The sequence below is a fragment of the Perognathus longimembris genome, chromosome 16, assembly GCF_023159225.1.
Source record: "Perognathus longimembris pacificus isolate PPM17 chromosome 16, ASM2315922v1, whole genome shotgun sequence".
NCBI classification, from domain to species: domain Eukaryota; kingdom Metazoa; phylum Chordata; class Mammalia; order Rodentia; family Heteromyidae; genus Perognathus; species Perognathus longimembris.
The window spans coordinates 21,625,397-21,649,098 of record NC_063176.1 but is presented as its reverse complement, the minus strand read 5'-3'; the positions used below and the strand labels follow the sequence as shown (position 1 = coordinate 21,649,098).

General features: G+C 35.5%; 1 protein-coding gene across 1 annotated transcript in view; it reads left to right on the top strand.

Moving 5' to 3' along the window:
* The window catches only part of Cfap299 (cilia and flagella associated protein 299), a 533,081-nt gene that overhangs the window by 168,480 nt on the left and 340,899 nt on the right, over window positions 1-23,702 (top strand). The gene's annotated exons all lie outside the window — the stretch shown is intronic.

Here is a 23,702-nt window from a genome sequence, read left to right as displayed (position 1 = left end):
ATTTTGTGATATTACTCCTTAAAGAAAAGCAGGATAAAAATCAAACAAGTTGGTCATAGAGTGTACTTTAGAGGATGACCAGTGCAATGGAAAAGGAAAACTAGAAGGCAATATTGGAGGAGGGGAAGGTGAGCTGTCATTTTTTTCATAATGGCACCCATAGAATTGGGAGGCTGATAGGGAAGAGATGAAAGGGAAATGAGGCAGGAAGCAGAGAAAGTTTCAGAGAGAAAGTGTCCCAGGAAGACAGAAACTCATTCAAAGACTTGTGCTTCAGGGACTGACTTAGAGTTGTTCAGTGAGAGTTGGTGGAAGAGAAATTTAGGACCTGTGGTCCTAACACCCTGTCAGTGGAGAATCTTCTGATTTGCTTTGAAAATGAGTGGAGTCTTTCAAATGATTGTAAGTGGATGGAAATTATAATGGTTGATATTTGGAAGAGATTTCCCCAATAGAGAACATTCTACTTGGCTTTCTGAACCCACTAGGATAACAGACAGACAGACACACACACACACAGCCTCCTCCAAGAACCAGGAATTAAAGCAAAATGAATTTCAAAGTAATCTACATATGAGGTACACAAGTCCATAGCCGGTAGAGATTTACTGAGCAGAGGAGATGGAGATAAATCAGGTGGCAGGAAAGAAGAAGCTAGAGAACTTTCTGATTAGGCTATCAGAAAGTAGGGGTTCCTCTGCTAGGAACTATCCTAAGCATATACTATTACAAATGAGGGAGCCCATGGAATCTATATTGCTTTGGGTCTGGTTTACTTCACTTACTATGATTCTTTCCCAAGTCTTTCCATTTCCTTATGAATGAGGTGATATTCTTTCTGATGGAATTCCATTGTGTATATATGCTGCATTTCCTTGATCCATTTGTCTACTGTGGGACATCTGAGTTGATTCCATATTGTAGCTAATGGTAAGTAATGCTGCAGCTGCAATGAATATAGTTGTGCTGGTAGCTTTAGTGTGGCCTTGTTTGTGATCATTCCGATAAATGCCCAAGGGCTGGATTGCTGAGTGGTAGGCAAACTCTATGTTTAGGATAGTCCTAGCAGAGGATTGACAAGAGCCCAACAGCTATGTTCATATGACCATATAAAATGATGCTAATCAAAATGATCTTCACCATATGGAAACAAGAGGGCTCTTTATTGTTTCCTTTTTCTTTTTTTGTGTACTGTTTGCAGTAATTTCTTTTTTTTTTTTTTTGCCAGTCCTGGGGCTTGAACTCAGGGCCAGAGCACTGTTCCTGGCTTCATTTTGCTCAAGGCTAGCACTCTACCACTTGAGCCACAGCACCACTTCTGGCTTTTTCTATATATATGGTGCTGAGGAATCGAACCCAGGGCTTCATGTATATGAGGCGAGCATTTTACCACTAGGCCATATTCCCAACCCCCTGTTTGCAGTAATTTCATTTGTCTTTTGTTTTATTCTTATCTGGTTTAGTCCACGTTTTCACTGTTTCTGATTTTGGTACCCTTTGTCTTGTTTATAAGTTTGTCAGATTTGGGGAGAGGAACAAGAATCATAGATAATGGTGGTACAAAGAGTGAACCAATGCAACAGACATACTCACTAGACACTATGTTCGAAATGAACTTTACAACTTGGGGGGAGGTAATGATGGGGAGGGAAAGCGGGGGAGAAAAAAAGGGAGGGGTAGCGCTGTTTGAAAAGAAATGCACTCATGACCATACTTATGTAATTGTAACCGTTCTGTACATCACTTTTACAATGAAATAAAATTTAAAAAGAAAATACATGGGCCATGATTCTAGAGTTGAAAGAAAACTGGCATCCAAATTCCACAGCTAGCAAAATTATGCTTCAGAAATTAAGAGGAAATAAAGAATTTGGCAAAGAAAATTCAAGAAAATTTTTCCCAAACTTACCTATACCAATTACATAGCAAAATGAATCATTTAATGCCATGAGAATTTAAAGTATTTGCTAATAAAAAGTTTTAAAAAACTGAAAAAAATAAGAAAGTAGGGGTTCCATGAGAGGTGTTGATCCCAGGATGTCTATGTCCTCTAACTACACTGAGGCTCAGAACTGGTCACCGGGATATAGGGTTACCTAGCAACGTCCCAATTATCCTGTTGTTTCAAGCCTAGAAACAAAAGGTTTGGAGTTTTCTTACAGTTAAAGTTTTCTCACATGGGTGTCTGTTCTTCCTGGTCCTTTTTAAAACATATTTTTGTCCTACTAGATTTACAAAAAAAAAAAAAAAGACACTCTCTACTCCCAGATCAAATTACTCATTTAGGGGCATTATATCTCACTTAACATCTTTAGGGGAAGGGAGGGTGATGGAAAGACTGTGGGCTTGCATGTTCTTAAGTAGCATGCCACTTTCTTGCTGTTTTAGTGATTTTTAGAGGCTTCTTCCCTAGTTAAGTCTCAGCTCCTAAATCTGGATTAATTTTGATATATTTTTAAATTTTCCTATTTCTTACCCTAAATATCTTGCCTCAAAAAGATTTGCACTTTGTAAATATGGCCATGGCTGCAGGATTAAAAGCAAAGGACAAAATGGGAAGGTAGTTAAGATACTAATTTTACAATCCAGGCAGGAAATAGCTAGGTGTCTCTCTCTCCTGCAACCTTAACTACTCAGGTAGAAAACTCAGATAATCCATCTCCAAAATAATCAATGAAAAGCCATGTTGGATGCATGACTCAAGCAGTAAATTGTTAACTCCTAGACCCAAGTACCAGTATCACCAAGGAAGAAGAGAGAGAAAGGAGAAGAGAGAGAGAGAGAGAGAGAGAGAGAGAGAGTGGGGGATTAAACCATGATGATAAGAAGGTGAAAAAAATGTGATCAAAATGTACCATAAAGGTTGCTCTCCAAAATTTTCTTATGTATTTGTTATGAAATATAAAAGGAATGGAATCATACATTATTTAAAATTATTTTAAATGCCTTATACTTTCATAATTAATCATACATTTACAATACATTTCTTTATAGATTTTGTTTAAACGTGTAGAATATAACTTAAAATATTTTTAAAATGTAAGATAAGGAGCTAGTAATAGTACTAGTTTTCAATATCTTAGTTTTTGGTTCTAACATTTGCTTTTAAGTGCCATTTGGGCCACTGGATACCAGCTGAAGTAGATGTAATATTTCACTTCAGAATTATGCTAAATCAATGTCTTTTGTTATCCTTTGAAATCAAAAGAGATAAACCACAAGGCTTATCCTAGACTGTAAGTGGTTCCTGATAATGAATTATTAAATATTATTTTTCCCCTTTCTCATTGAAAATAGATCTCTGTCTTGGTTCAAGTTGACAATATTTCCAGCTTAAAAAATGACCTTCCCAGACTCCTTTGCAATTAGTCAACATTTTTGATTAATTACATATGGAGGAATTTACTATTAGAGTGCCAGGAAATAAATATTTTTTAAAGATATAGATGATATGATATTTCTCTCCATTTTCCCTCTTGCTTCTACTTATGCTTGAGCTGTGGAAAAGTAGAATAGTGTATGTACTCAAATCTCAAGTAGGTATTTAATATCTTAGAAAGATGGTTATTTTGAGATGTCTCTTTGCATCCTAATTTTTTCCCTAATTTTTAAATAAGGAAATTATCATAGAAAAGAATGTGGGACTTTCTTTGGATTCTTTACTGCTGTGTTGGGAAGAAGTTGTCAGAAATGGTAATTAAAAAGTGGAAATTATTGCCTGTAAACTTTCTGACTTTTTAAAAACTCTGTTTGCAATATATAGAATTGAAAAGTCACATCTATACTGGAAGTCCACTCTTGTGAATTGTGTGGCTGAGTAAAAATTGACCCTGGCTTTTCCTAAATTTTTATGTGGCCTTGATATAATCCAGACAAAACTCATTCTTTGCACTGTAATGTAAGATTGCTATGTTCTCATTGCTTTGAAATAACTGAATCACACATAATAAATTATATGACTCTCACAAAACCCTGAAGCATAGTTAAAGCCATGCTAACAATTATTAATCTTCTAGCTTAAAGATTCTATTTGTTATTAGAATCATAAAGTAAAATAGTTTGCAATTTAAGTTACACATAGCATTTATTTTATTCATTTATTTTAAAATTTTGTGCTAATGTTTATTTATCACTTTAGTTCTGCAAAGTCAATTTCTTTTTTTTTTTTGGCCAGTCCTGGGCCTTGGACTCAGGGCCTGAGCACTGTCCCTGGCTTCTTCCCGCTCAAGGCTAGCACTCTGCCACTTGAGCCACAGCGCCACTTCTGGCCGTTTTCTGTATATGTGGTGCTGGGGAATCGAACCTAGGGCCTCGTGTATCCGAGGTAGGCACTCTTGCCACTAGGCCATATCCCCAGCCCCCAAAGTCAATTTCTTGATTGTTTTATCCTGGATAAAGAGGTATTAAAAATGAGGAAATAAATAATCTCCCGAAGGGTTCATGTGACAACTCCAGAATGCGTGCATAGCTTTTGATACCATGAGATTTTGTGAAATAGAAGTGAGCTATAAAGTACAATTCTTTCTTTCTTCCTTCCTTTCTTTCTTTTATTTAAAAACAAACAAACCTCACAGAACTGAAGGCAGCCTTGGTTTGATAGAGTTCTATCTAATGTGACTCCCAGGAGAGTATGAAGGACTTCCCACAGGGAGGATGTTTGGAGGATTGCTAAGAATTCTAACCTGCCTGGGGTATTCATTATTTTAATTTCACTGGGCCAAGTATCTCAGTACTGCAAACACTGTAATGATTTGTTGTCCTTTTGTTATGTCTATTTCACAGCTGACAAAGTTTAAACCCTATGTCTACTACGTCCTATTGAATTCCTTGAAAGTATTGTCTCCATATGAAAAGCTGTTCACCTGCTCTGCTGTAATCTGAGTTGAGCAATGTCACATACATGTCTGTAGAGCAGGATTTAAGAACTCATTAGAAATATTAAATCTACAGGCAAGCACAGGTGCAGGACTTCTGGCTTCAATTTCATTTGCATAATAGCAGTTGGGTAATTGAAGCTGCCACTAGCTACCTGACTAAACACTAAAGATTAAAAACATCATGTTCATGCATTGTTCCCAGAATCTACTTTTTGGTTTTTAAGAAGTTGAATGAATGTTTTTAATGTTGATTAGTATACACAGGTGTGCAATTGTGAGATTCTATTTATAAATTCTTTTACTGGAATGTCCCAGTTTTCTTTGAGATTTATCTTTGAGTTCTCTAACTAAAAGGGAAGACTTTGCCACTAAGTCCCCCCCCCCACACACTTTTTTTTTCTTATCAGTGTGGGTACCTTTGCAATTTTAATTATAGAAGAGCCTTAACTGTTGGCAAAACAAAGCCATTTAGCTTCCTGCCTCAGGGGAATTCAAAAAATATATTGTATTCTAAGATGTTAGGAACAAACATTTAAGATCTAGTCATTTCTCAAACATTTAACATTCAAAAGTCAAAATTGTAAAACTCTGTAACAATAATTTAGTAATATTTATTAGATGCTGTTTAATGTATATTAATTTTATCTCTCTCCCTCTCTCTTTCTCTCTTTCACACATACATTTCAAGTTAGTTCATCAAGTTAGTTATAGCACAATTCCTGGGAAACTTTCTATAGTAAAAGGTACAAAATACATGCAGTTAGATACTAAAGGATCCTATAAAATGATATTATACAAAACTGTCTGATGACTTAGGAATATATTCTGGATTTATTAAGTAAGAAATAAGCACAACAAGTAGGTATATTTTATGTGCAAATACTGGGAATATGGAAATTGCACTGTAGCTGAAAGTGGTAGAGCACTAGCCTTGAGCAAATAGAGAGCTCAGGAGACAGCTTCCAGATCCTGAGTTCAAGACTTAAAACCAACAACAAACCAAGCCAAATCAAATCAAAACAAAACAAATACTGGGAATATATGTAAATGTTGATTATATCTAGTGATTTCCTTAGGAGAATTGCAAGGCAAATATGGTAATCATGGGAATGGAATACCTTCATTGATTTTTGCCATCTGCCATGGGTAATGGAAAGGAAAATCACACTTTGATTGCTATTTATTTAAGATTTTTGCAAAAAGTCATTAAAGTGATTTTTTCTGGTTAATGAGATGAAAGAGAACTTTGTTTGTTTTGTTGGTCCCAGGCCTAGAACTCTGGGTCTGGGCACTGTCCCTGAGCTGTTCAGCTCAAAGCTAGTGCTTTACCACTTGAGCCACAGCACGACTTCCAATTTTCTGATTGGAGATAAGGGTCTCATGGACTTTCCTGCTTGGGATGGCTTTGAGCCACTATCCTCAGATTTCAGACTCCTGAGTAGCTAAGATTACAGGTGTGAGCCACTGTTGCCTGGATTATTTTTTCTTATCTTTACTTAGTGTTTGTTTTCAAACCTTAGAGGAAGAGTAGTTATTTCTTTAATAATAAAAAACCAAAAATTATATACCTTTAAGAATCTTTTCTTTAAAATATAAATGATCCACGCATTCAATAGAAAGTTTATTTTATAAATGAAAATTTTTCTCTTATATGCTGGTTAAGGCTTGGGAAAATTCAACTAATTTTTATAAAATTTCTAGACAAAGCTTTTCCATTTCATTTAGCTGTTTGCAATATATACTGCCTTGATCCTAGCAGTTACATGTATTTAAGGAAGATATTTAATTAATCTCAGTGATGAGGTGTATAATACTCATGATAACTGACAATAGACAACTATCTCTTAAGGTTTTGATGATTGATTCTTTTAGAGTTTATCAAATGACACAAGATAGTAGTGTATAATCTGTTGGATATAAAATCAGATTTTTAATTTTACACTTTTAAGTCTAGATTGTAGGAATATATTTTCATTTCAGAAAGTAAGTCATAGACTGTATAATAATAGAAATATCTCTAAGTTAAAGACATTTCTCTGAACTGACATAGTTACAGGAAAAGTATTTTGAATCACCCTAAAAATTATGTAAATAGGTGTCCTCCATTTTACTGAAAGTAAGTGAAATTCTATTACCAACATTTTCAATTTAACATTGACTATCTCAATTTAATGTTCAATTTAACATTGACTATTTTTAAAGAAAGTATAAGAACGATTGAAACTTTGGTCAATAGGAGTCATTGGAGATAAATTTATAAGAATTCTATTCATCTTATTTCTGTGCAATAAACAAGCAACAATGATAAATATTTAAAGCAATCTGCCAACTCACTGGTGTTCCTGTCCTGGAGATGATATGATTTTCTGAGAGAAGAGTTGCACTTCACCTAATTTGTTTGTGTGTGACTCTATTAAGAAGAATCATGTTCCATCTGGATAGGGCAAAACTCCTATCATAAAAACATGAAAAAGTAACAATGCAATATATTTTATGTTTCACAATAAGTTGAATAGATATATAGTCTGATTTTAGAGCCATCTCTAAGGATGAGAGAAAATAATTGTTTCAAAATTTCCAGACTGAGGAAATTCATGTCAATCCTCAGCCATTTTTTGATTGTTGAAGTAGAAATAAAAATTGAGATGGATGCAGCTTAATCAAAGAGTGGAATTATATTGATAAACTGCTTTGTTAAATGGCACTTCCTTTATTCAAATGCTTAAACATAATTAAAATAATTAATAAATAGCTACATCTTACCCTAGAGTGTAGCCCAATGGTGTGACCCTTCCAGTAAACTCAGTTCTGCCTGAAAAAAAATTGTAAATAAAAAAAAATACAGGAAGATGAAAAATATAGAAATAAAATATAGAAAAGTATAGAAATGTGAAAAAAGTATAGAAATCTCATTTGACCATCTGTAGTTATCCTGTAGTCCCAAGAACTTCAGTCATGAAAGAATGCTGTTCAGAAAGAAGCTACTTGCAAGAAATAGTTTCCAATGACTATATTTCTCTTGGCTGTTGGACTATTCCAAATTGGTGATCCCTTTGATTCAGCCACTAGCAACCATCCATGTTTTTAGCTTATTCTATGAACAGACCTGAACACAATTGAAATATGTTCACGACAACTTGTAAAACAAATACGGCAAATTAAAATTTATTTTGCTTCACCTTATTTTCCATGTATTCTTTTAAAAAGTATAGTTAATTTCCTTGGCAGACATATATTTGTGTTTTTTTTATTGCGCATATACCTCCCAGTTTGCAAAACTAGTCTGTACATGGAAAACAACAGCTTTTACTTTTATTTTAATATTAATATTTTTTGGTTTACCACAAGACCTCTGCGTGTCAGCAAAGTAAACCTTAACAAACTAACTGCTTTAGATAGAGTAATTGATCTAACTCTGTGCTTTTATGGAGTGCTCCTGCAAATATCTGGGTTAATTAATTAAAATTTTGTTAAGACACATATGGCTCAAAAGCATGTGCATGTTGTAAATGCTTAAAAGTATAGACCAAAAGTGAGCCTCCTATTGTATCTTTAGAGAAATAGTTTACAAGAAAGAGTTATACATTGGAATACATTCAGAGGAGGGCTGTCAAGCAAGTGAAAGCTCTAGAACTATGAAGATAATGAAGTGCTACTGTAATTAACGTCTGGGCCATCACAGTGGTAGGAAAAGTCAGCTTTATTAAAGAACCAGCGATCTCAGGGAGATGGAGGAAGTAGCCACCTCCTAGCTCCTTGGGGAAAGAAGGCTCCAGGGACCAAAACACTTGTAGTGGAAGAAAGGGTGCTTGAGTGGGCCAATGGGCAGGCAGGAATGCTGTATGTGGAGACCTATTTCTCCTGTTGATTTTCTTTCTCTCAAAGGAACATGGCATGGATCTTGATAAGCTATATCTATATCTCCTATCTCCCTAAAACAAATGTTGAATTCAATTACAGAAAGTTATGTATTTTGTGGTAGTACTAAAGTCTAAGGAGAACCCGTAGCAAACTAATCAGATATTACTCCTTCCATTATTCTAAATAAAGACATCATAGCTAACATTTTGACCACTAATTGGGACTTCTTTTCGGCAATGGTTTAGGGAGAGATACAAAGTAAAGGAGAGCTAGAGAGAGGGAAGGACAATTGCAAATGAGTGACTCTTTGACAAAGGGACTCATAATATTAGCCTTAAGGAAGTAAGGACTTAAATGATAGCCTAATAGCTATACTCAAGTATTTGAAGATATTCTTGTTGGATAGATACAGAGACAAAATTTGAGAATTTAGTAAAACAGAATTACAAAGAGTTAGTGGTAGTTGCTGTTATCAGTGAAAGGTACATTCTCTGATAATGGGAAAAGGGAGAAGAAATCCTCAACTCTTTCTTGCCAGTTTCCATAGGTAGTTCTTCTCTTAGCATCCTTCAAATAACCTGTGCATGAGTCACAGGGCACAAAACCATGACTGTTGCTTGAGTAATGTCCAGGAGCATGGCATTTAGAGAGTCCACAAGGTGAGGGAAGGAAGCACACTGAAGACACTTCTTTTGGTCAGCAGTACATGTATTTTTGGGGAGCCAGCAGGAAATGATGTTTGGGATTTAGTTTCAGTACTTTTGGTATAATTACGGAGTCTGAAAAAACTGGAGTACCTGGGACAAGCACAAAAGGAATAGTGTTTTAACCAAAGCAATTAATTTAGTGTGACTGACAGTTTTGCATAGTTTATAGCTTCTGGTATTTGTGGAAGTTCTAGCTCCATCAGATGTTCCTATAATGCCCATCTATGCTTTACTTATACAGAGTATTCTGTATTTTGCAACTGAGCACATTGGTGATATGCAGTGAAATCCTAGATACTTTCCATGAATTCAACAGGAAAAGTTTCCTGAAGAGAGAATACAAATCTAAATAAGTATAAATATGAATGAACTATTTCTAATTTGAAACATAATTAGATACTCTATGATGAACTGAAGTGATGACATTATACGCAGGTAAAATAAAATATCATAAAGTTGTGAATATCTAATACCTTCAATCAAGGACAAAAGAACATTAGTTATAACAGTTATAAAAATAGCATTTTATAGCTGCTTTGGTGGCACAGAAAGATGTATGATTAACTGATTAGAGAGCAACTTTAATGAGAAATTAAAGTTTGTGTACAGAGAAATGAAAAGAGTAAGTGACCATATATCGTGATATCTGGAAGATCTCTCTACATGTGTAGTAAGTCAGAAACCTCTCATTCCTATAAGAAAGATGTACTATGTATTTTCTCCACACATTTGTAAGCTGCCTTTCCATGATTTAAAGGATACAGTGTATACTCTGAGATGTAGAAAGGATGAAGTGCACTTCATATGCCATAAATGATACTTATTTTTTCTTATACCATGTAACAGACCTTTGGGGTGACCAGAAGGGAGCTATCTACCAATCTCTTTTAACTTTTGCAAAACTGTCATCTGCTCCTTTGATGGGGATTTTTCTTCTTGATAGTTATGAGCGCTTCTAGCCATACAGAAGGATCAGAGACGCCAATGGCTCAATGTGTGCTCTGATCTCTGTTTCACAGACAAATTTAAACCTTGCTACAAAGAGAAATTTGCTTCCCCTAAGAAATTTCATCGTCTAATTTTGCTTTTTCCAAGAAACATGATGGAGATGTTATTGTGTGTGATTTAGACATAATACTAACAGAAAGCAAACATTTCACATGAGAGTAAAGATTAGAAATACTGAAATGCAGTTTTCCCTTAACTTTCCTTAACATTGAAGCAATAGGATCTGTTTGGGTATATTTCATATAAACACACTTAGGTTATTTGACCTCTTCGTTTCCATGTTACAGCATTGAGGTTGCATTATGTGTTTCTTCAAAGGATGAATTACTTCAAAGCTTTTAATGTAAGAGAATATTAGGATATTTTTGGTATAATATTATACATCATTTTTATAGGCTTATTTGGTACTCGGTATACCTTTTAGCATTGCCAGTTCTCTTTTAGATCTATTTAATATTTTAGACTCCCAATTCTTTTATTGCTTTCCAAGACAGAACCTGTACCTTATCACATATCTACTTTTAGTACTTGTCAAAGTAACTGATGTTGTATGCCATATAGTAATTAGTATAGTAACAAACATTTATTGAGGCACTTTGTTACTTATTGGGTATACAGAGTTTTGCAATATAGGTGGGATTCTTGCTCTCACTAGAATTAACAGGATAAAATAGATTTCATAATAAAGCAAAAATAAAGCTTGTAAGGGCATAATGCAAAATACAAGGACTTTGTTGGAATTTATGGTAACCTTAACATAATGTGATAGGAATTCCTAGTTGGTTACCTATTTCCATGGTACTATGCTATTAGTGAGTTATTGCCACGGACAAATAAGGAAATGAATCAAGAATGTATTCATAAGCAAAGTGAGGAAAACCCACTATAAAGCACAACAGCAGGCTCTACATATATCCACCTACATAACTAATTAGATAAATTCAGATATAGAAAGCCAATGTCTTTTTCTCTTGTCTGACTGAGGGCTGCTGAAGCTTTTATCCCCCCTCCCCCATCCCTTAGTGAATTCATGTGAGATGTTTCCATCATCAGATGGTTTCCTTAAATCATTCCCTTTCTAGCAAATCGGGACTGTGGCATGACTCAAGTGGCTTGCTTAGCAAGCCTAAGGCTCTGAGTTCAAATTCCTGTTCCAACAAGCAAAGTAAAGAGAGGACTCTGAGTGAAGATGATTAGGATGAAGCAGAGGGTAAGAAATAGTTATTTGTAACCAGTTGGGCTCCACTGCTATGATATTTAATATAAACAATGACAGTGATTTGGACCAAAATAATGGCAAAGAAACAGAGGAATTAGAATGGTTTCCAGACATGTTACAGAGGGAGATTTTGTAGGACTTGGTAAACAGTAAGTGAAAAGACTACATTAATTAAAACAACCAAAGTATTTATCCTGGTATTTCTGAAAAATGCATACTATAGTATATTTGGCAGACATATGTTAGTGGAGATTCTGTGAAATGACAAAATAGTAACTGAAGGAAAAAATTGAAAGCTATTGGTGTTTGCCAAAGTTAAGGAGTTTCTTATGACCACAATAATTTCATAATTACTGTGATTATAGGAATAAATAATTGCTATTAAATTTTGTTCAATATAGATTCAACCTGCATATTACTGTAGATTTTACCTAGCAATTCTATTGGACATGTGAGACATCGATTTATGAGTAGCCATGATAATAATATCACATCTAGTAGACATTTAGTCACTGTTCACATTAGTTGTTTGACATGTACAAGTTATTCTTCACAATTTTACTGAGTCACTTGATTCACCTCTTCTAGCCTGTGTCTCTCCTACATTTAAATACAGCTCTGAGTATGCTTAGACATGAATAAGATAACCATAGATTATATATTTTAAGAAATTGTGTTAATTTAGTGATCAGATATCTAGGACTTTGATTAGGTAGAATTATCTCTGGCTTAAGTAGCTTAAAAATTGTAATCAACCCAGTTGACCTTCAGTGGACGAATGGATCAAGAAAATGGGGTATATGTACACTATGCTTCCATCAGAAAGAATGACATCACCCCATTTGTAAGTAAATGGAAAGATTTAGAAAAAATTATATTAAGTGAAGCAAGCCAGAATCAAAGAAACATAATCTCCATGGTTTCTCTTATTTGTAATAATTAGTGTATACCTAAGATAGTCCTAGCAGAGGTACACAATAGCCCAATAGCTATGTACATATGATCATATAAGATGATGATAATAAAAAATGATCTCCATGATTCCTCAGAAGGCTAAACATAGAAATCCTCTATGACCCTGCAGCCCCACTTTTGGGTATCTATCCAAAAGACCACAAACAAAATCACACTAAAGCCATCAGCACAACAATGTTCATTGCAGCGCAATTTGTCATAGCTAGAATCTGGAACCAACCCAGATGCCCCTCAGTAGACAAATGGATCAGGAAAATGTGGTACATATACACAATGGAAATTTATGCCTCTATCAGAAAGAATGACATTGCCCCATTTGTAAGGAAATGGAAGGACTTGGAAAAAGTTATACTAAGTGAAGTGAGCCAGACCCAAAGAAACATGGACTCTATGGTTTCCCTCATAGGGAATAATTAGCACAGGTTTAGGCAAGTCACAGCAGAGGATCACAAAAGCCCAATAGCTATACCTTTATGAATACATAAGATGATGCTAAGTGAAATGAACTCCATGTTATGGAAATGATTGTTATATCACAGTTGTAACTACTTTCAACGTGCCATGTGTAACTGTAGCTTCTATTATTGATGATCTTCTTGTATCACCCTCCTGTGGTTGTACCTACATTATCTCTGTATCTTATCTGAGTATATTGGAAACCATGTATACTGGTCTTAGAGCTAGGAAATTGAAAGGGAATACCAAAATTGAGAGACACAGGGTAAAAAAAGACTAACAACTACAAAAGCAATACTTGCAAAACTCTTTGGTGTAAATGAACTGAACACCTCATGGGGGAGGGGAAGGGATAGGGGGAATGGGGAGGGGGAATGAGGGACAAGGTAACAAACAGTACAAGAAATGTATCCAATGCCTAATGTATGAAAATGTAACCTCCCTGTAATTCAGTTTGATAATAAATACTTTAAAAAATGATCTCCATGATATGGAAACAAGAGGGCTTTATTAATAGTTGTTTTGTTTTTCTTTCTTTACTTCTTCTTTTTTTAAGTGAACTGTTTGTAGTTATTTCTTTTGTCATTTTTTTCTCTTCTCTGGTTTATTCAGTTTTATCCTGTTTACACTGTTTCTGATTTTGGTATTCTTTGTCTTGTATATAAGTTTATCTGATTTGTGGATGGAAAGGAGAATCACAGAAACAGTGGGACAAAGGGTGAACCAATGTAACAGCAATACTCACTAGACACTATGTTGGAAGTGAACTTTACAACTTGTTGGGGAGGGGAATAGAGTGGAAGGCAAAGTGGGAGAAATGAGTAGTGTAACACTGCTGGAAAAGAAATGTACTCATTACCTTACTTTGTAACTGTAACACTTCTGTATGTCACATTCACAATAAAACAAAACAAAACCCCAATAACTGATTCTGTAGCTGAGGGCCCTGTGCTGGCTCAGGCCCATAATCCTAAATCCTCAGGAGGATGTGACATAGAGCATTGCATTTTGAAGCCACCCAGGACAGAAAGGTCCAATTAACTTGCAAAACCTTTACTAGTAGTGTGGTTTAAGTGGTTGAGTGTTAGCTGAGCAAATAGCCAAGCAAATATGAGGTCTTCAATTCAAACCCTGCTAACCAGAAAAAAGATTCTATTCCTTTGTGAGTATTGATTACTCCTATGGAAAATGATTTCAGAGTTTACCCTGGTGCCTCTTCCTTTCACCTTCTACATTTAAAAAAACTTAATCTTTACATTTTCCCTAACTTAACTTCTCATATGACTCAGGAATAATTATGTAAAAGACTGTTTTCTAAATATATAGCAAAACATAGACACACATTTCTAGACACAGAAAGTATTAAATATGAAAATACAAAGGGAAGAAATTCATTCCTCACATATCCTGAAGCATGTACAAGTGTACAGGAGAGCTTCTCAGTTTCCTTTAATCCCCTTTTCTGGAAGCGGTGAGTTTTACAAACTTACAGAAAGCTGATTAAAAAAAACTTAAAAACTATACTGCTAATGCTGGCTAAGTGTCATGGGGCCATAGTGCTGGTAGCTCTGTGAACTGTTAAACATTTGTGCCAATATTTGGTCAGGTGTGAGCATTAGTGTAAGCCAAAACCCTGAAAACCCTGATAACCGTGGAAACTGTTCAACTGAAGTACACGAGCAACAATAATATTTTGCAAAAATCATTTACTCAGTGGAGTTTCAAATATCATACAGAAAGGACACTTTTTATAATTACTTGCGCATTTCATTAAACTATAAAATATCCCATATTAAGGTCCTTACAAAGGCATTTCCTATACATTAGATTATGCAAGTTGCAATCAAAATTTTATAATAGGTTTTTCAGTTGACAACGTGCCAACAACGTCAAAATGACTAACAGCCTAGCTTTAAAAAATGACTTCCTAATCCAGTTATTCTTGTAAAGGATAGCACATTTCACAAAGCTCCTCAGATGAAACATAAAATATGTAGTGGAAACAGAACATACATATGTAAAATATATTTGTTGTGATGATTTATCCATTCTTATTTCTAACTCACATATATCCTTAATTCAGTACTTTGTACTTGGTAGCTCATGGTACTAATGTAAATAGTGCCAAGTTGTAGTGCCATAAGTGCTGTTGTACAACCATTATTACCAGGTACAAAAATAACCAGATTTTTTTTCTTGGATTGAGTTTTAGGAAATTTATATATGCAATTCCTTAAATATTAAAGATAGTATTTCCATATCTGATTAGTATTTTAATTTTAGTATTTCTTAGTCTGTAATATCACTGCTAGTATTCTTAAAGTAACTAAAAGCATTGATTTACTTAAGATAAAATCTTTCATCCTATGTTTTTCAAGGAAATATTTAGATAGAAAAATTAGTTGTTAGAATCTAGCTTGCTTTTTTTTTATTGGGATAGCAGAACAAATAAGTGTTGCCTGAACACTGAATTAATAAAAACTATTAAATATCAATAGTGTAAATGGGAAATATGGGGCTGTGTAACTGAGGTAACCATGTATGATTGCTTATGTAATTGGGAGAATGTAAACAGAGCTGCTTTTACTGATGTAATGAATGCCTTCAAATGGGAATGAAAACAAAACATATCCTTTCCCTGGCTCTGACCTGTTAAATGCTTTCATAGCACAGATGTAACTGTAGCCTCACCCTGAGCCAGCCAGAATAGTATGGACCTTAATGGTCTTTATTGGAAATGAGTGGTTTATTTTATTATCTGACCTTTAAAGTGTTCTAGTATGTCTCCTAAGTATTTGCATGGTGCAGAATATTACCAGGGAGGCTACAGAGAGGGAGAGGATTATGGAAAAAGAGAAATATTTTGCTAACATGAAATCTGGCTTTGCAGGGACTTAAGTGTATTTTCTACAAAAGTTTATTATTTCCAAGCACTTTTATTCTTAATGTATATGTGAATAGCTAGATATAAGTGATAGTCACAGTTATTAAAATAACATTTGACTTTCAACTTTTTTTATTATATATGAAAACTATTTGAACCATCCATAAATGGAAGGGCTTACAAAAGGAAAAAAATCATCTATTATGATTAGCCTAATCATTTACTAGCTATTCTCTATGAGGGACACCATAGGTTTATGTTTCTTTGTGCCTGGGTTACTTCACTTAATATGATTTTTTCCAAGTCCTTCTATTTCCTTACGGATTGGGCAGTGTCATTCCTTCTAATGGAGGCATAGAATTCCATTATGTATATATACCTTCCTGATCCACTTGTTTACTGAGGGGCATCTAGGTTGGTTCCATGTTTTAGCAATGACAAGTTGTACTGCGATGAACATAGTTGTGCTGGTAGCTTTAGTGTGGTCTTCCTTGTAAATGCCCAAAAGTGGGGCTGCTGGGTCATAGGGTAGCTCTATGCTTAGCCTTCTTAGGAACCTCCACACTGCTTTCCAGAGGGGTTGAACAAGTTTGCATTCCCACCAACAATGTAGTAGGGTTCTCTTTTGGCCACATCCTCTCCAGAATTTATTAGTATTGGATTTCCTGATAATGGACATTCTTACTGGGGCTAGTCATGTTTGAGGATCAAAATACCCCAATAGCTACACCCATATGATCACATAAGATGATGACAAATGAAATGAACTCAATGTTACAGAAACAAGAGTTATACCACTGTTGTAATTATTATCAACATGCCATGTGAAACTGTACCTTTTATATATTTTTTTCTTGTCTGTTGGTTTGTTTGATTGTTTTGTTTCTCTTGTATTCCCTTCCTGTGGTTGTATACACCCCGCTACCACTATATCTCATCCGAATACCCCGGACACTGTTTATATGGGAATTAGAACTGGGGAAGGGAAAGGGAATATCAAGACTGAGAGACAAAGACAAACCATTCCAAAAGCAATACTTACAAAACCATTTGGTGTAAATCAACTGCGAAACTTTGTGGGAGAAGAAAAGGAGGAGGGGGGAGGTAGGGGAAAATGAGGGAGGAGGTAACAAGCTGAAGAAGAAACGTACTCACTGCCTTACATATGAATCTGTAATCCCTCTGTACCACACTTTGACAATAAAGAAAAAGTTTAATAAAAATAATTTAAAAAGGAAAAAAATAAAAGCAAAAACAAACATTTATAAAAGGAAAAAATGAAAAGCAAAAGAGAAAAGTGTTTTTCTATGCAAAAGAAATTTCTTTTTTTTAGCTCCTTTATCAAAGATTATATGGCCATAGGTCTGAAGGTTCATTTCTGGGTCTTCAGATCTATTCCATTGGCCCTCAGGCCTATTCCTGTGCCAATACCAAGCTGTTTTTATTACTATAACTTTGTAATAGAGTTTGAAGTTTGGTATTGATATTCCTCCAGCGCTGTTTTCCCTGCTTGGTATTGTTTTAGCTATTTAGGATCTTTTATTATTCCATATATATTTTTGGGTTGCTTCCTCTATTTCACTAAAGAATGGTGTTGGGGCATTGATGGGTATTGCATTTAATTAGTAGATAGCCTTTGGCAGTATTGCCATTTTCTGTGTTAATCCTCCCAATCCAGGAGCATGGGAGGTATTTCTACATCCTTACTTCCACCTTAATTTCCTTTTTAAGATTTTTTAAGTTTTGGGCTGGGAATATGGCCTAGTGGCACGAGTGCTTGCCTTGCATATGCGAAGCCCACGGTTCAATTCCCCAGCACCACATATATAGGAAAGCCAGAAGTGGCACTGTGGCTCAAGTGGCAGAGTGCTAGCCTGAGCAAAAAGAAGCCAAGGACAGTGCTCAGGCCCTGAGTCCAAGACCCAGGACTGGTGGGAAAAAAAGAAATGATTCTTAAAGTATTTATCAAAGAGTTCTTTCATTTCTTTGGTTAAGGGTCATTCATACGCATTTTATATTTTTTGAGGCTATTGCAAAAGGAGTTGCTTTCCTAGTTTCTTCCTTGCTGTTCATATTGTTTAGAGAAAAGCCATTGATTTTTGAGGATTTATTTTATATCATGCTACTCTGCCAGAGTTTTGGATTAGCTCAAGTAACTTCGGTCCTTTAAATGCAAGATCATGTCATCTGCAAAGAATGACTTCCCCATTTGTAAGGAAATGGAATGACCTGGAAAAAAATCAGATTAAGATTAAGTGATCTAGACTCAAAGAAACATACACTCCAATATCTAGTGCATATGACCACATAAGATGATGCTAAGCAAAATACACTCCAAGTTATGGAAATTCTTGGTTTACCATTGTTGTTATTTTCAACGTGCCATGTGAAATCATGCTTTTTTCTTTTGCCTTTCTTCCCCATGGTTTTACCCTTGACATCACTGTAACTGATTTTGGTATGCTGGGTATTGCATATATGTTTATCAGAAGTAGGGAAAGGAAGGGGAACATCAAAATGGAGAAACAAATGGTAAAAGGCAAACCAATGCAACAGTAATACTTTCAAGACAATCTGCTATAAACCAACTGTACAACTCATGGACGGGGGGTGGGGGATGAGGAGAGAGGAGGAGGGAGAGAATGAGGGAAGAGATAGCAAGATTGATATCTCTCATTGCCTTACATATGACTGTAACCCCTCTGTACATCACTTTGACAATCAAGAAATAAAAAAAGGACATTTCATTACATACTTGCAAAAATATTTGAACAAATATTTCTGCAATACATGTCATATCTTTAATTGTCTGTTTCATTTTGCTCTTCTTCGGGTCAAAACTTCAGAAAAGACCTCACTGTGAGTTGGTCTCATTCACCCACACTTGAGGTCCAAGTACATATTGGCTTTCTCACTCACATGTTTGGGATTCTGCTATTCTCACTAGTCTCTCTCTCTCTCTCTCTCTCTCTCTCTCTCTCTCTCTCTCTCTCTCTCTCTCTGTCTCTCTGTCTGTCTCTCTTGTTTCTTTCTATATATCCCTCTCTGACTTTTTGTCTCTTCTTCATTTTTTATCTCTGTCTCTGTCTGTCTGTCTGTCTTTCTCAGCTCATTGCTCAGGGTCTTTCTCCAATGCTGGGCTTCTCACAGTTGCTCTTCTTTCATCTTCTTTCCAGTAGGAAACAACATGGTACTTCTCATCCTGTTGTCTATTGTTCGTTATCATCGGATTCAGGGTTGCAGAGTGGAAAGACTACTTCTTATTGCAGGAGAGATGGCATGATCATAATATACAAAACCACAAAACTAGACACAGAGACAATATTTCTCATGGGAAATATTGGGAAACAACTCATAATACCGTCAGTAGTTAAGTAACTAAATGATGACTGAGAAAGGAGAGAAATATCTCACCACTAGATCACAATTCTCTGAGTAAAGTGCTATGTGAAAAAGTGGTATTTAAGATGAAAATGTGTATATATGATACCACTTAAATATTTGAATACATAGCTTCTGGTTTGTAGATATTACAAACAACAGGAACAGTGGAAATAAATCAACCAAATCCTTTTTTGGTAGTAAATAAAGTGTATGTAGAATGGAATAGAATAAGATAGAACCAGGAGACATGCAAGCTAGAGGCATTGGTTAACCTTTAGTTGCTATGACCAAGAACTTGAGATAAACAACTTATTATGAAAAAGGGTTGGCTTTAGCTCATGGTTTCAGAGGTTTCAGTCCATGACCAGTTGCCCCAGTTTGGGGGACAAAGTATGGGCCTATTGCAATGAAGAGCATCACAGAGTGTGTGGAGTACCAAAGCTGCTCACTTGCTAGTGGCTAGGAAGCAATGAAAGAGAAGTGGGGGTCAGGGTTCCAATGTGCATTTGAAGGGACCATCTCCAATGACTTAACTTCCTTTAACTAGGCTACACTTGATATAGGTTCCACCACCACCAGTAGTGTGATAGGCTGGCAATGAAGCCATTAGTGTATGGACTTTGGGAGACACGGAAGTTCCAAACCATAACAGATTTCTCTATACCTTTCTAGTCCATATTTGAATTTAGAATTCTGTAAATAGTTTATATGAATATCAGAAAAAGTTAGAAAAATCTTAATTAAAATAAAACCGATAAATAAGCCCAATTGTGTATGTAATTAGTATTATACCTGTTGTTATTTGCATTATAAATGTCTCTCAAAGGCCCTTTGTGTTGAATGGCTCCACTCCTCATTCCCCTCCAACCCCCAGGCTGTGGCACTTTGGGCTCGTGGTGAAACTTTGAGGTGGTAGGTAGGTTTAGTAGAAAAAAAAAAAAAAAGAAGTGACAGAGTTGTAGCTTTGAAGAAAATATTGGAAACCTGCTCTGTTCCTATATCATCCTTTGCTTCCTGCATGTCATGAGATGAAAGGACCAAAAAAACCTCCTTCCTTCTCCACTCTCATACATGCTGTGCTATGTTGCCACAGTACATGAGTAATAGAGCCAACTGATTATTGAGTGGATGCTCTGAAGTCCAAATCCAAAAGAAACCTTTGTTCCTGGTAAATCTATTACCAGGTGATATATACATATATATACATATATATATATACATATATATATACATATATATATCTATAACACAAAAGGTAACTTCCAACTTTATGGACTGTAAAACACAAACATTTGAACATACATCTATACTAGGATATACTGTGATTATTATAACATCTACACAAAAATCTTAAACTGTTTTCAATAAGCATATGCCTGATGGTAGTATTTACAGATCTTATTTATAACAAAGTACTGAATTTTTTTTGGCATTTGTGCATCTTAAAATTTTGATATGGTTGAAAGGACGTTGTGGACACAGGGAGTGTAATTGGCACAGGGTATCTTCGGCTCCTCTCTGAAACCCATGATGCATTTGAACCCAGGACACCCCTTTCACAGGCTGCTTCAGTGACAAGTATAGTGCGGATAGTTAGGCAGATGATTCCAGGAGCCAGTTGTCTTTACTGGTAGACTTGGCTAAAAGGACACCCATTTGACTTCCAACTTCGCTCTCGCCTCTGTTCTGTCTTCACCATCTCTCTCTCTCTCTCTCTCTCTCTCTCTCTGTCTCTCTCTTTCTCTCTCCCTGCATCTCTATTATTTGAGAGTCAGATTTACATTGTGATACTTCAATTTTTATTAAAGAGAGAACATACAGGTGTGTAGAGAGAACATTATGCACCGAGGTTTATTAAATATTTTGCAAGCATTGTTCTTTCTAAAGTCCCACAGTGAATGCCCTCTTCTTTCATCTAGTCTCTTCCTCATCCATATATGTCTTTGTTCACATTTTTTGTGACTTGGTCTTCCTGTGTAGTAAAGCCTCACACCAGATTCACTACTGTTCCACTATAGTGATCTCAAATGTGTCATTCTCATGTTTTATCCTTCCAAATCTAAGGATTACTGGCATGTACCACTATGACTAGCTCCACAGTACACTCTTATTATCTGAGCATTCAGGGATCACTCTTCCTGATGAAAACAGTGCATCTCACTTTATGTGGTTGTTAAGAAATGCAGTATAGGTTTCTATAGTGACTCTTTTCCTTTGGTGAATAATTGTCCCCTGGAATTCCGTTGTATCAAATAACAAACAAGAGTTCACTTTCCTTGATTTCTTGGCTTTCACTACATAAATAGGATGAGAGGGTCAGAAAGTACATTCTAAATCAGGATTACATATGTAGCTACCTCCCAGAAGAGAATAAAAGTACTTATATTTTAATATATTTCTGGAATAAAATCAAACACAAAGAACATTTATTTCCTTTCAAAATGGTATTTCTTTTCAGAACAACTTACCCTACCATACTTAAGAAATAACTGAAGAAAATTGGCCAGAAAAATAAACTGTGCAGAGACATTTTCTCACACAGAAGTCAACCCATTTTGTTCCCTCAAAGGAAAGCAAAGTTGTCATGTAAAGGGAGTAGTGCTTGACTGATTTAAGACACCAGTTCTTTTGGGACTCCCACTTGGGTTGCCCTTAACATGGAAAATGAAAAGCAGCAGCTGTCTAGGGTACATGTGAGCACTTCTTGTCTTTCTTTTGTGTGTTCTGACAGTGGGAATATTTCCCAGAGATGTTGATAGCTTTACTATAGCATTTGACCCTTTAAGGACTCTTTCACATATAAAAGGATATGGGAAGAGGTGCCATTTTTTTTCTCAATAGACATTTGTTCTTTTTTTTCTTATTTTTTTTATAGTTGCCTCCTTTCTGAAAGTTATTAGAATGTAATTGATGAGCTCTTGGAAATTACAATACATGCTGTAAAGGGTCGTAAACCATAAATCTCTGTAAGCATAATCCATATTGACTCAACTTCTAAAGAATATTGTTTTAATCAAATTAAAAGAAAATGAAAACCACAAGAATAGTTTTCAAGACACACAGGAAGCTTGAAACCACATGTAGGATGTAGTTCCGCCATTTCCCAATCCTACTCCACCTTCAGATTGTGCAAAGACAACCCCTTTGAGATTAAAGGTAGATTGTCCTGTTTAATTAATATCCAAAATAATAGTCTTAAAATAGTTCACTAATTGTTTTTTGCTTTGCATATAATTTTGGAACAAGAAATTTATTTGAAAAGGTCTATCTAATTATGTTCATATATATTAGCACATATATTTTTATCTGCATGCACACAGAAGAAACTATGCAAGATCTAAGAAAAGAATTTGAGGTTTATACTTCAGGTTTTTCCAGTTGCAAAAGGTGAAATATATATATATATTATATAAATAATCCATTGAAAAGTAATATACATGATTATATAATCAATAAAAGGGTCAACTTTAGAATAGAAGCCGTTTTGTTTTAAATATAAATTCATTGTCTTTTTTTTCTCTTATTTATTGTCAAAGTGATGTACAGAGAGGTTACAGTTTCATACGTTAGCCCTTGGGTACATTTCTTGTACTGTTTGTTACCTCCTCCCTCATTCCCCCTCCCCCTCCCCCTCTTCGTCTCCCCCCATGAGTTGTTCAGTTGGTTTACACCAAATGGTTTTGCAAGTATTGCTTTTGTAGTCGTTTGTCTTTTTTTACCCGGTGTCTCTCGATTTTGGTATTCCCTTTCACTTCCCTAGTTCTAATACCGGCATATACAGTATCCAGTGTACTCAGATGAGATACAGTGATAGTGCAGGGACAATCACAGGAAGGGGATACAAGAGGATCATCAACAATAGAAGCTATGGTTTCACATGGCATGATGAAAGTAATTACAACAGTGATATAAATTCATTGTCTTCTAATTCACCATACTATTTAAAATCTTTTGAGGGAAAGATACTGACTGGTGTAACATGTTTTAAAATTCACAACAGTAAAAGACTATTCCTAAAAAAAATTAAAGAAACAAATGAGATATATTTTTTCTGTGTGTGTGTGTGTGTGTGTGTGTGTGTGTGTGTGTGTGTGTGTGTGTGTGTGTGTGTTGTACTGGGGCTTGAATTCAGGGCCCAGCTTCCATCCTTGAGCTTTTGTCCTCAAGGCCAGCACTCTACCACATGAGTCACAGCTCCATTTCTGGCTTTTTGGTGGTTAACTAGAGATAATCTTCTCACAGATTTTCCTTCCTGATCTGGCTTCAAACCATGATCCTTAGTCTCCTGATTAGCTAGGATTATAGGCACGAGCCACTGGTGCCCAGCAAGA